Below are 7,483 nucleotides of genomic sequence, written 5' to 3'. Positions count from 1 at the left end.
TATAGATATAATTTTCACAGACTCTTCTGTTCTCTGAAGATTCTTCTTTTTCGCCACATCCGGTTCTCATTTTGTGGCTGCATTTCTCTTTTCTCTGTGAGGATATTAATGACGTTGTTACTTATTTTAATTAAGTAGTTAATTAATGCAATGAATGAATGAATGATTTTCTTTATTTATTTGAGAGAGCGTGAGCACAAGTGGGAGGAGAGGCAGAGGGAGAGGGAGAAGCAGACTCCCTGCTGAGCAAGGAGCCTGATGTGGGATTCGATCTCAGGACCCTGAGATCATGACCTGAGCTGAAGTCAGACGCTTAACTGACTGGTTGTTACTCATTTTTAAAGTTTTCTTCCCCCTGGGGCACCTGGGCGGCTCCGTCGGTTAAGGGTCTGCCTTCGGCTCAGGTCACGATCCCGGGGTCCTGGGATCAAGTCCTGCATCGGGCTCCCTGCTCAGCGGGGAGCCTGCTTCTCCCTCTGCCTGCCCCTCCCCCTGCCTGTGCTCACGCTCTCTCTCTCACAAATAAATAAAGAAAATCTTAAAAAAAAAAATAAAGTTTTCTTCCTGTAGAGTCTGGCTTTTTTCTTTCTTTCTTTTTTCTTTTTCATGTCTGTTGGTTTGGGCCTCCGCCTTTCTCCTGAGAGGCTTCCCCAGATTTCTGGGGTCTTTACGGGCCTTGCTGACTCAGCTCCTGTGGTAGTTTGCCGGGGCTCCTGTAACCAAGTACCACAGACCCGGAGTTCAGCAACAATTTATTTCTCACGGTTCTGATCTCGGGCTGCAAGTCGGAGATCAAGATATCGGCAGGGTTGGTTTCTCCTGAGGCCTCCCTCCGTGCCTTGTGGAGGGCCAGCCTCTCTGTCTCTTCACCCGGTCCTCCCTCTGTCATGTTTGTGTCCAAATGTCCTCTCATAAGGACGCCAGTCAGATTGGGTAGAATGAACTCTAACGGCCTCCTTTTACCTTGCTGCCTCTTTAAAGACGACCCCCCAAACGCAGTCCTATTTTGAAGTTACCGAGGTTTAGGAGTTCAGCATATTGGGGGGCGAGCACAACCTAGCCCAGAACACCTCCCATGCTCCTGAACCCTGGAACTTGGCCCAGTTCCCCCCAGTTCATGGAAACAGCTTCCCCCAGAGACGCCAAACATCCCCATATTATCTGTTCTCCGGGCAGAGGCCGCTTGGTCTCCATCCAGCTGGGCCTTTCTGCAGCATTTCACGCTAAGGCGCACGTGCTTCTCCCTGAAATTCCCCCCACTCCCCCCACTCATGCTTTGGTTTTCTTTCTCGCCCCGTGTACTCTGGGCATCCTCTCCCAGCGCTGCCAGGGCCATGAGGCCCAATGACCACCTGCACTGGGACGACACCGGGGGGAGGGGTGCAGGTGGGATGTTGGGTCTCATCAGAAATTGCCTAAACATGAACCTGTGGGTATGGAATCCAGGAAGCTTCCTCTTTAATAGCTCCCTATATGATTGTCTGGCACACGACACCGTAGCTACCATTTCCTGCGTGCTCTAAGCACTCGGCCGATGCTCGCTCACGGACGCCTCACCGACCTGTGACAGGAACTCTGACTGCCTCCACTTTGCAGGCGGGGAAGGAGGCTGAGAGAGATTAAGGCCACACAGCTCATAAATGGCAGCGCTCAATGTTAACTATACCGAAATTACCCGCCCCCCCCCCCCAAATGCAGTACTCGGATTTGAGCCCAGGTCACCTGGTTTCAGAGCGCGAGGTGCAAACCGCCCCTGTGGGTTGTCACAAGGCTTCAGAGCCACCGTCCCAGGTAATCCCCTCCATCTAGGGGTCTTATTCTCTAAGCAGGCTCTCCCGGACTGCGGCCACCTGCCCGACCTTTCTGGACCCAGTCCTGGATGTTTCCTGGGCATCTCCGAGCCAACACATTATGGACCTACTCTCCTTCCTCCCAGAGTGCTCCTGCCCTGGTCTTCCCTATCCTGGTGTGTCCCCGGTACTGTCACCCAACCTAAAACCTGGCTGGCAGCCTGAGTCCTCTCTCTCTCTTGCCTCTCCCATGCTGTCCTCCCGGCCCTGGCCTCTGACAGGCCTCACCTCTCCTGCGGTCCTGCTCCCCTCCCCCCAGACTCGCGGTCCCTCACCCTTGCAGCCCCTGACCCTCTCCTACTTCCAAGCCCAGCCGCTTCCCTGCTTAAGACCCGCTGTGGCTGCCCACGGGTGTCCGACTCAACCCTAAACCCCTCTCCTGGCTCTCAGGGTCACACGCTGACCTCTCTTGCCATCTCTTCCGAGCATTTCAACTCCTAGAAGACAACTTGTAGCTTCAGGTCTCGAGGCCTTTGGTTTCACTGTTTCCCTTGCCTGCTAGGCCCCTTCTGCCTTTCTTTTCTTGAAAACAATTTTATTCAGGGGCGCCTGGGTGGCTCCGTCGGTTAAGCGTCTGCCTCTGGCTCAGGTCATGATCCCAGGGTCCTAAGATCGAGTCCCACATCGGGCTCCCTGCTCAGTGGTGAGCCTGCTTCGCCCTCTCCCTCTGCCCCTCCCCCTGCTCGTTCTCTCTCTCTCCTTCTGACAAATAAATAAATAAAATCTTAAAAAAATAACTTTTTTCAGTGGTGTTAAGTATATTCGCAATGTACAACCACCCCTATCTAGTTCCAGAACATTTTCATCACCCGGAAAAGAAAACCCGTGCCTCCCCACGGCCCCTGCCATGCACGTCCTGGGAACCACGAACCCACTTTCAGTCTCTATGGACTTGCCTGCGCCGGACATTTCACATAAATGGAATCACGCATTATGTGACCTTTTGTGTCTGTTTCTTCCGCCTAGGACAGTGTTTGTGGTTTTGTTTCTTTTAAAGATTTATTTATTTATTTGAGAGAGAGAGAGAGTGAGCAAGCGTGCAGGGGGAGGGGCAGAGGGAGAGGGAAAGAGAGAACCTCAAGCAGACTTCCTGCCGAGAGGGGAGCCCGATGCAGGGCCCAATCCCAGGACGCTGAGATCAAGACCTGAGCTGAAACCAAGGGTCGGACACCCGACCGACTGAGCCACCCAGGCAGCCCCCCCGCCCCTCTGCCCTCCCCCACCCTGCGCAGGACAGTGTTTTTCAGGTTCATTTCTATTGTAGTGTGTGTAAGTCCTCGATTCCTTTTTAGGGCTGAAGAATATTCCACTCACGGATACGTCACATTTTGTTCATCCCCTGATGGACTCTTGGGTCATTGCAAACAGTGCTGCTAAGAACATTCATGTGTGTTTTTGTAGGGACACTGCTTCCAATTCTCTTGAGTATACACTTAGGAGTAGAATTGCTGGATCGTGTGGTAACGTTCTCGTTCAGCTGGGGGGTCTTGGGATGGGGGCTTGTTCTAACCCGATCTTGAGTTCAGAGGCTTGAGTCTGTGGCCTGGTTGTGGGTGTCATGGGCAAGTCACTCCCACCGCCAGGCTTGGCTTTCTCCCCGTTCGTGGGGTCCAAACTCCTGCCTGTAGTAGTTTCTGCAGATGCCCATGTTAGCTTCCGAGGCCACCATAGCAAACCACCACAGGCTGGGGCTTACACAGCAGAAGCTTCCTGTCTCACCGTGATGGCGGCCGGAAGTCCCATGAAGGTGCCGGCGGGCTGGTTCCTTCCGAGGCTGTGAGGCAGGGGCCCGTTCCAGGACTCTCCCCTTGGCTTGTGGTTGGCTGTCTTCTCCCTGTGTCTCTTCCTATTGTCTTCCGTCTGTGCACGTCTGTCTCTGTGTCCAAATTTCTTCTTTTTATAAGGACACCGGTCATGTTGGAGTAGGGCTTGCCCTCATGACCTCATTATGAATAATGAAATTATGACTAATGGCTTAACTTGATCACGTCTACAAAGAGACCCTGTCTCCAAAGCAGGTCTCATTCTGAGGTGCTGGGGGTTAGGACTTCAACATATGAATTTGGGGGGACACCGTGGAACCCTAACAGCCTCGCAAATTAACTACTTGCCCTCAGATCCTTGTCTCAGGGTCTGCTTCTGGGGCACCCTTCTGGAGTCACAGCCCGGCTTTGCTCCCAGACCCGGAGAGACTCAAGTGAGCCAACACAGTGTTTATGGGTCATCTGCTACCCCAGGGCCCCAGACTCAGCACCTAGCCCAGCAGACAAAGCCCTTGACATTGTGAGGTTCAAGGCCCAGGATGGAGGTGGAGGGGGGCAGATAGCAAACATGCCAGGTAATTGCAGATAGCAAGAAGTCTCTGAAGAGTATCAAGCAGGGAACTGGCAGAAGTGTGACTGGGGAGGCAACTTTAGCCTGGGGAGGTCAGGGAAGGCCTTGCTGAGTAGGGGACATCCCAGCTGAGACCCGAATGGTGAAGATTCCAACCTTGGGAAGTGTTGGGGGAAAAGCATGCCAGTTAGAGGAAACAGCTAGATGGTGGTGTGCCTGCCCCTCGCTTCCCACCCCCTAAATACCAGCCCTTGAAATGAGGAGAGCAAAGTGGGGGAGAAGAACCAGGTTCAGGTCTCAGGAGTGATGATGGAGGAAGCCCAGCCTAAGTGGGGATTCTTCTGGACTTCTGAGGGGGCTGTCAGAGGGGAGAGGGGTCGGATGAACTCTATGAAGGTAAGAGGAGGAGAAAAGAGCGGATGTTATAAGGAGAGGAGGAAGAATTTTGTAAAGAAGATACTGAGAGTGAGCACCCCATCCTGGAGGTATTTAAGCCCAGGTGGGATGATCTGTTGGCAGGATACTATGGAGGGAACTCAAGAGTCCATCGGATGCTTGTGCACCTCGAAAGATCGGCTTCACTGTTAGAAGCACCCAGAAGGGACCAGCCCCCTGATTTTCACCTGTGATAATACACTGGGCCTTCTCTCCTATCCCTTTTATGAATTCAAAGAGAACAACTCTGCCCTTGGCTTTGAAGCTCATGGGCACCTGGGACGGTTCCCCACGGCGCTCTCAGTGCCTGTAGTGTCTCTGTTTTCCACCAGGTGGCACTGTTCGCCCGGCGTTGGGGCCAAATTGGCATCCCTTTCCCATTTTTTGGATTACTGGCAGCAAATGCGGAGAGGCCAGGGTTTCAGTTCTCAGGAATGGCCCGAGTGTGGAAAACCCTCCAGACGCCAGCCATGCGCTCAGATGTGAGGGACACAGCACGGCTTCGTGAGAAGGGTCAGAGCCAATCGGAAGACCAGTCTCAGCTCTGCCAGCTTCCACTGTGCGACGCTGAGCGAGCCCCCTCTCGGAGTGTTTCCTCTTGAAATTCTGCGGTGAGGACTGAAATCAGTCTGCAGTTCCTGGCCGGGAGCCGGCGGTCAATGAAACATGCCTGCGCTCATAAATGGGTAAGGTGTGCTCCCCGGCAACTCGCGGCAGCCCTTCCAGGTTCACCAGCGTCAGCCTCTCAACGTGTAAGTCATTCCCAAGAGCCTTTGGTGGCCCCTCGTCTTACCCGCGTCCCCCAGTCCCCCGGCGGGACCTTAGATTGCCTAAAATAAACTGGTTCTTAAATGCCTCAAAGTGCTTACTGTAGCCCGCGGAGCCTTCCAGATGTAGTTAGTTCCATTCGCAGTGGTAAGTGCTGTTGGGAGGTTGCTGTGGATACCCTCAGGATTTTTTTTTTAAGATTTACTTTTTTATTTCAGAGAGAGAGAGAGAGAGAGAGCACGACTGGGAGGGGCAGAAGGAGAGAGAGAGAGAATCCCAAGCGGACTCCGTGCGGAGCGCCCAGCCCGAGGCGGGACTCGATCTCACGACCCTGAGATTCCCGACCTGAGCCGAAGCCAAGCGTCAGATGCTTTAACCGACTGTACCACCCACGTGCCCCCTCAGGATGTTTTTTTTTTTTCTTTTCTAAGCATGCACCTAAGCTCACATTTATATAAAAATGATTATTACATGTAGGATGCGAACACATACCGGTTCATTCGCTCAGGCATCCAGGCATCCGTCCTGTGCCAGCCCCTGCCAGCCCCGGGGCCCAGCGGAAAGCAAGGCGCTCACAGTCCTGCCCTCTTGGTGCTCCGTTCTCGTTGGGAACGACACGCACTCCAGAAAGGATGGCATGTGCTGGCATTGGTAAAGCAGAATAAGGGGTTAGAGGGCACACCAGGGCATCCTGGTATAATGCATCGCCATAAGCCATGGAAAGGTATCCTGTTGCGGGTCTGGACGCTGGAAGTCCAAATCAGTGGGGCCAGGCCAAACAAGGTGCCTGCAGGGCCGTGCTCCCCGGCGCCCCCCTGCCCCCGAGGCTCTAGGGGAGAATCTGTCCCTTGCCTTTTCCAGCTGCTGGTGGGCACGGCCTTCCTTGGCTGGTGGCCGCAACATGGAAATCTTCAAAGCCAGTGTCTTCTCCTCTCCCTCTGCCTCCCTCTTATAAGGACACACGTGGCTACATTAAGGGCCGACCCCAATAATCCAGGACATTCTCTCCACATACCTTCAAAGCCCCCACCCTTTTTTTGCCATACAAGGTGACCTTCACAGGTTCCAAGGATTAGGATGGGGACATCTTTTGGGGGCCACTTTTCAGCCTGCCCAGAGAGTGTCTGAGAGGGTAGAGGTGCTATTTCAGGAAGGGGGACATTGAGGCAGAGGCCCGAGAGAGATGGCGGGCAGCTGTGCAGGCCTGAGCCTCAGCCTGACACGTGGCGAGTGGACACACTTGATCGGCTCATTCATTGTTCAGTCGCCGACAGAGGAAACGGGACGCTGACAGATCTCGCTCTGAGGACAGAAGCGTGTGCCGAATACTGGCTCACGTCCCCAAAGCAAGGCAGGAACAGCAAGGATTTGGCTGCTGCTTCTGTTTTTCTGGCTGAAGCTGTGGATCTGACAGCTGAGGGCGGAAGGCGGCGTTGGCCAGCGGCTCCTGTCCCTGGCTGTCGCACCCCCGCGTTCATCCTCGTCGGTCAACAGTACATAGTGATGCCCCCCAGCGGGCAGGTGGACGTCAGGAATCTCCCAGAATGGGCTCAAGATGCTTGGGCTCAGCAGGACAAGTGCTCAGGGTGGGCTGGGCTGGACAGCACAGTGACGGGCCCTCCTGAGGCCCAGACCTAGCGGGGCGAGGTGCCCCAGGGCACGGAGGGGATGGGAGCCACCCACTGTTCCGGGCCTGGGAGCCAGAAGTGGCTCTTCTTGACGGACGCCGGGAGCCAAGAACAGCTCGAGCCATTCCACCCCGAGGCCCCTTTCGAGGGCCAGCTGAGACCCACCATGCCTGTCCCTGGCGGACAATGCTTCAGTAGAGAGAGCGCTGGCCTCTTGGCTCAGGTGGTACGCTGGTAGCTGCTGTCCCGAGGGCACCCCGCCGCCCTGCTCTGGCCTCAGTCTGGGGCTCAACCCTGGCCCTTGGTTTTGCCCACTTGTCACCCTCCTGTGTCACCGCCCTGCGTCTCCTACAGCCCCGCAGCCGCACCGGGGTCCTCGAGGTACCTCAGAAGATCTTTGTTCCTGCCCCCGGGCTTTGTGCCTGCTCTTCCCCCCTCTGAGATCTCTGCCCCCACGTCTCTGCAAGC

The 7,483-nt window shown here is 54.9% G+C and overlaps 1 long non-coding RNA gene across 1 annotated transcript; it reads left to right on the top strand.

The window, feature by feature from the left end:
- The first annotated feature begins 5,042 nt into the window (after positions 1-5,042).
- LOC130543661 (uncharacterized) lies at positions 5,043-5,863 on the top strand. The gene is made up of 2 exons (XR_008959161.1): positions 5,043-5,305; positions 5,606-5,863. It is a non-coding gene; the product is annotated as an uncharacterized LOC130543661 (long non-coding RNA).
- Positions 5,864-7,483: the final 1,620 nt, after the last annotated feature.

This window comes from Ursus arctos, unplaced genomic scaffold (genome assembly GCF_023065955.2).
Source record: "Ursus arctos isolate Adak ecotype North America unplaced genomic scaffold, UrsArc2.0 scaffold_14, whole genome shotgun sequence".
NCBI classification, from domain to species: domain Eukaryota; kingdom Metazoa; phylum Chordata; class Mammalia; order Carnivora; family Ursidae; genus Ursus; species Ursus arctos.
The sequence above is the reverse complement of the archived record's forward strand: the minus strand, read 5'-3'. Positions and strand labels throughout refer to the sequence as shown.